Source organism: Cebus imitator, unplaced genomic scaffold (genome assembly GCF_001604975.1).
Source record: "Cebus imitator isolate Cc_AM_T3 unplaced genomic scaffold, Cebus_imitator-1.0 Scaffold109, whole genome shotgun sequence".
Lineage (NCBI taxonomy): Eukaryota > Metazoa > Chordata > Mammalia > Primates > Cebidae > Cebus > Cebus imitator.
The window spans coordinates 4,233,192-4,239,455 of NW_016107424.1; the positions used below are offsets into that span (position 1 = coordinate 4,233,192).

General features: G+C 43.3%; 1 pseudogene; it reads right to left on the minus strand.

Moving 5' to 3' along the window:
* Positions 1 to 2,091: 2,091 nt before the first annotated feature.
* On the minus strand, positions 2,092 to 5,837 carry LOC108310902 (annotated as a pseudogene).
* Positions 5,838 to 6,264: the final 427 nt, after the last annotated feature.

A 6,264-nucleotide genomic window follows, 5' to 3' on the forward strand; every position in this document is an offset into this window, starting at 1 on the left:
AAAGAAAGAAAGAAAGAAAAAAAGAAAATTGAGTCATCTTTCTAAGATGGAGCTATATAATTATGTCCAAGGTATTCTAAACCCTGAGATCTAATTGGGCTGCAGAACACGCCCATAAAATTGAAAGACTTTTCAGTTTTATTAACATTTTTCCTAATGGATATTCCCTCCCTACAATTTCTTAAAGGTATGATCCAGTAATTATCTACTTTTTAAAATAGTTTTAGTATTAGTTGTTATTTTTTTTTCCAGGAGAAGCAAATCTGAAGTAAATAAGTTTAAATTGTAAACAGTTCCAGCAATGGAGATTTTTATGTTAAAAAGATAGGCATAAGAATTCATCTTTTTGATTGCCAAAAGTAAAATCTAGATTTGGGCATAAATGTTATTTTAATTTCCAGGTGCACTGTGATGGATTATTCTCAGCCTATTTAAAAACGAAATTTTAGGCTTTATTTCTATCATTTAGACAGACCATAGTGTTGATTGTAGAAAATTGGAAAATACACGTAAGCGAATATAATTAATAGATAATCAGAGTCAATAATTATCTTGCTATCTGGTGATAACAATTGTTTACAACTCCATGCATATCGGGAGATGGTGTAGGATAGTGGAATTAACAGTGGCTTAGCCACAAGTTGACCTAGATTTGTGTCTCAAGTTGACCACTTCCTAGAAATGGTTTTAACCTTTTGTTGCCTCAGTTCCCTCATCTATAAAATAGGGCTAACAATGGTAATTTCTCCATGGGCTTTTTGTGAGGATTAGATGGAATAATGTATAAATGAAGGGTTTGGCAACAAACAAATGCTGTAGATGCTCTTTTTGCTATTATCCTTCCATACTTTTTGCTATGCATATATACATTTAAAATAAAATCAGATAGTATCATGTATATTGATTAAAAAAAACCTGTTTTCCACTTACTAATACATAACAAATATCTTTTAAAAACAATCACATAGTAATTTATTTTTTGTACATGCCAAAATACATTTAACCAATATCTTATTATTATTATTATTTTTTGAGATGGAGTCCCGCTCTGTCTCCCAGGCTTTAGTGCAGTGGTACGATCTCAGCCCTCTGCAACCTCCACCTGCCAGGTTCAAGCAATTCTCCTGTCTCAGCCTCTCAAGTAGCTGAGACTACGGGCACATACCACCATGCCCGGCTAAATTTTTGTATTTTTACAAAATACAGATGGGGTTTCACCATGCTGGCCATGCTGGTCTTGAACTCCTGACCTCGTGATGTGCCCACCTCGGCCTCCCAAAGTGTTGGGATTATAGGTGTGAGCCACCATACCCAGCCATATCTTATTTTTCTGTGTTTTTATGTTAATAACCCGAGTTAACATTTAGTTATTGGGTTTCTTTTTGACTGAATTAGTTTTAATATTTAAAAAAGTAGTAATAATTTTAGGTACTGGATTTTAATTGTTTTTTATAATTTTGACTCTACCTTTTTCTTAGGAGCAGAGACAATTTCCATTTTTTAGTCGAAGGTTACAGAATATGACTGTGACACATCTGCTTTACAGTCTTTGAGTAGGCAGATTAATACTTTGCAAACAAAAACTACCAGCTTGAGACCCAGCCCCTGACCCTTCCTAGTTCATCTCAGCTTCCTCTCCTGCCAAGAGTCTCTCCCAGCTCCCTCCCACCCCACTTTTGCTGTCTCACTAGCCCCCTGCTTTTTTTTGTCTCTGATCCAGTAGAATAAGCTGGGTGTGCCATTACATGCTTCCCAATGGGGCTAGGCAGTCATGCATCCTGCCCACAGCTTTACCACTGCAAGTTCAGCCAAGAAGTGATCTAACTCCAGAGTGAGCTGAACCACAAAGTCCCCCAGAGGTAAGTAACCATGACCAACAGATTCATTTTGGCTGCCAAGTTCTCACTTCTTTGTTTTTTGTTGGTGAGGGGTTGATAGTTTATTATGATTTACAAGTGTCATTTTAAAAACATGAGTCCATTTAAACCTTGTAGAAATAAGTTTTGGAAAACTCTGCAAAGCAAACCATATTTTAAACATGTTTAAGTGGATAGATTATCTGAAATTCCAGATTCTTCAGTCATTTCATTATTATGCTATGGCAGCCAAGTAATCCTTAACTTTAGTTGGAGTAAGCCTCCCAAATCAACTTCACTGCAGATTCCAACTTCTACGTTATCCTCTGTCATTTGCCCTTCAAAGCTTTCCTTAAGGGTTAAGATGGCTGTGTTGACAAAAAGAATCAAACCGTAAAATAGTAAAATATTTGAAGAGATTTACTGTGAGCCAAGTATGAGTGACCATGACCCATGACACAGCCCTAGGAGGTCCTGAGAACATGTGCCTAGCATGCTCAAGGTGCAGCTTGGTTTTATACATTTTAGGTAGACATGAGACTTCAATCAATTACATTTAAGAAATACTTTGGTTTGGCCCAGAAAGGCAGGATAACTTGAAGGTTGGGGGGATGGGCTTCCAGTTATAGGTAGATATAAAAGTTTCTGGTTTACAATTGGTTGAGTTTATCTAAAAACTTGGGATCAATAGAAAGGAAGTGTCTGGGTTGTACAAGAGGTTGTGGAGACCTAAGTTTTATCATGCAAATGAAGCCTTCAGGTAGTAGGCTTCAGAAAGAACAGATTTTAAATGCTTTTTATCAGACTTAAGGTCTGTGTCCGTGTAAATGCCAGAGAGGTATAATGATGCCCGTCCGACCCCCACTTGCCATCATTGCCTTGGCCAGTCTTTCAGGTTAGGAGTGCCCTGACAGAAGAAGAAGTCCATTCAGGTGGTTGTGGGGCCTTACAATTTTGTTTCTGGTTTACAGCTGCATGAATGGCATCAAGTAGCAGACCTTCATTGTATCTTTTCTCAGTGTTTTCCCATTCACATTCTTTGCTGTGGCTTTCCAGGCAAAGTGAGCTCTGGATGGATCTGAATGAAATAAACATGGTCAGCCCTCATTCTAACCACAGATAACTAAACTCCAAATGGACAAACACCAATTGACTGAGTGTATTCTTGGGTTATAGAAACTACTCTCTAGTTTCTGAGCTATGGGAATGGGTTCTTGGTGACGTAGGATTTTTCTTCTTGGTCACTTTGCAAGCCAGGGGATCCCCAGCTGGTGACACCCCTCCCAGGCTTCACTTGGCCACACAGGCATACCCCAGCTTGCCTGTGTTATAGCTTGTACCTGTGTTTAGCAGTTCTCAAGCTCTTGTACTGCACCCAAGAAGAATGAGGATATGCTGGACATTGAAGGGTGAGGAGTGTGGAAAAGAATTTTATTGTGTGATGGAACAGCTCTCAGTGGAGAGGGGACATTGGCGGGGGGGGCTGTCCCACACCCTGCAGTTGGGTGGTTCTCTCCTCCCCGAGTGGCTGGGTCCAGGGCTTTTTATGGGCTCAGAATAGGAATGGGGCAACATTGAGTTGGTTAAAAGGCATTATTCAGAAAGAATCGGGCAAACAGGAACAGAAGTTCTCACTCAGTCTCAGGTTTAATCCAGGACCAGCAGTCCTTCAGCCTTCAGGATGTTTTTGGCTTGAAGTTGGGGTTTTACTGTGGTTTGTATCCCCGGTCCCAGTGAACTCAGTGGGGTGCCACTCATGGGTGCCAATGCCGCTTTCAGCCATGTTAACAGGGAGGCCTAGAGGGTAGGAATTATCCGCATTCACCTACAAGCTGTCCTGTCCTCCCTCCTCTTGGTAACCTCATCTATTCCATAAATGCTACCATGACTGCTTTCCATGAAATGTGTGGGGGGAGCTAAACAGCAGGAATTCGTCATGCTCACCCGCACTGTGCCCCTTGACTTCTGTTATTGCCTGCCTTTGGATCCCTCAGATCTAGTTTTTCTTTTTAGGACTTGAACCTGAGGCTCAGAATTGAGTTTGGGGCAAGAAGTGCCTCAGGAGGGTTCATGGACCCATTAGGTTAAGTCCTAAGCGGCGCTAGCCAGACAGCAGCCAGCAGGGTTGCTCCGTCACTCGTAAGCCCAGTGCTAAGGTAAAGTGTGGAACTGGGTCCTCCTCAAACAAGGGAGCAAAAGGGAGAACTGGGGTCCTGGCCTAGTAAGATGCCTTTCAAAAGGAAAAAAAAAAATCCTCTAGCATAGGAAAGCTCCCTATATTTGCAGGACTGTGTTAACTCCTGACATGGTGGAGAAAAGAAAAAAACAGCTTAAGTGCAGCCTGGGGAAAAACCTCTTGCTCTGTGCAATTGGGTTTCTCCAAAAGGGAGAGAAACTCTTAATCTCTGCTTCCTCTTTGCCTCTAAGAATAGACAGAGGCCTGCTCATTGGCTCACGCCTGTAATCCCAGCACTTTGGGAGGCCGAGCCAGGTGGATCAAGAGGTCAAGAGATGGAGACCATCCTGGCCAACATGGTGAAACCCTGTCTTTACAAAAAATATAAAAATTAGCTGGGCATGGTGGCGCGTTCCTGTGGTTCCAGCTACTTGGGAGGCTGAGGCAGGAGAATCGCTTGAACCCAGTAGGCAGAAGTTGCAGTGAGCTGAGATTGCACACTGCACTCCAGCCTGGGCAACAGAGCGAGACTCCGTCTCAAAAAAAAAAGAAAGGAAGAAACTGCATTGTTCTGAATTGCATATCTGATGGCTGGGCCAAACACTCTTTCCACTCAGTGATATCCCTGTAGTTTGCAACAACACTCTTAACATTGTAAGGGAGATAGTGCCATGACATCCCCGAAAAAGAAGGAAAATGCCATAGGAAAGACTAGATTGGAATGAGGCTGACATTCCCAACCCGAGATGAAGGAGGTGGGGGTGTCGGGGTCCTCTCCAGCATCCTGTGCTCTTAGCTGTGCCATTGCTCTTAATTGGCTCACCAGAGGTTCGGTGCTTCATGTGCCTTCAGAAAAGAGTCTGGGGACAAGAAGCCTTGGAAAAAAGTGAAGAGTCTGTGTCCGCATTTATTCACGCTTCAGGTATCCTGGGTCATTCCCCAGAATGATGTAGGATTTTTCTTTTCAGTCACTTTACAAGCCAGGGAACCCCCGGCTGGTGATGCCCCACCCGGGCTTTGCTTGGCCATGCTGGTGTGCCCCAGCTCGCCTGTGTTATAGCCTGTACCCGCGTTCGGCGGTTCCTGAGCTCTTGTACTGTGCCCGAGGAGTGGGGAGAATAATATTACTGAGTAACAGAACAGCTGTCGGTGGAGAGGAGACGCGGTGTGTGGTCCCCCAGTCCTGCAGTCAGGTGGTTCTCTCCTCCCCGCAGAGCCGGTCCAAGGCTTTTTATGGGTTCAAAATAGGGGCGGGGCAGACCATAGCTAGTATTGGGAAAGGCAACATTCGACTGGTTAAAAGGCATTATTTAGAAATAATCAATCGTGAAAGGGCAGGCAAACAAGAACAGAAGTTTTTAGTATGAGTTGTGGGTTTCATCTGGGACCAGCAGTCTGGTCTGCCAGCCTTCAGTCTGTTTTTGGCTTGAAGGTGGGGTTTCATTGGGACCCGCCCCTGTCTGCCTAGGCATTTGGCTGCTTCCTGTCGTTATCATTGGTACGCAGATATTATACTATTGCTGAGCTAGTGTTTGAGCTCTATGTTCAAGCACTCACATCTGGACCCATGCCACTGTACATCAAACCGCTATGCTTGGTAATGGGTTCTACTTTGTGCACCCTTTGCTCATCATCCAGAATGGACTTCTCTCTCTTCTCAGGGCTAGTACCACACCATTTGCAGCTTTAATTCCCACCCAAGGGGCCCCTCCCACTACAGCAGCTAAAGCATATTCAATCTGGACAAGTTTACCAGATGGGCTGAACGTGGTCAGTGAGACGCTGTACCTGTGCTCTGCCATCTTTACCCGGAGAGCCAAAACACATCCGTCACTTTTTTCCTCTAGCTCCCAACCTGACTTTAACTGTGTTCCCCTCTGTGCCTTTGTGCAAAATACCAAACACAAGTACTGGAGATCCAATTCCAAAATGGCAGTGTGAGAAGTTTCTCGGACCTGCTTCCCAATGAAACAACAATAATTGGTGAAAATTATTAGGAAAATAAAAAACCAACACTTAGAGTCACTGGAGATTGTCCAGAGGACATACAACAAATGAATAAATATTTATTCAAGAAAATCTAAATTTTGGACAGTGAGAGTCTGTTATTCTTGAGTTACGTTCTTCTCCCAGCCTCCTCAAACTCCATGTGATGGAAGATCCACTCCAGGTTGTGTGGCCAAAGAATATAGAATCACCTCCTGACACCCCAGCTCCCAGTCTCTCTCCCAG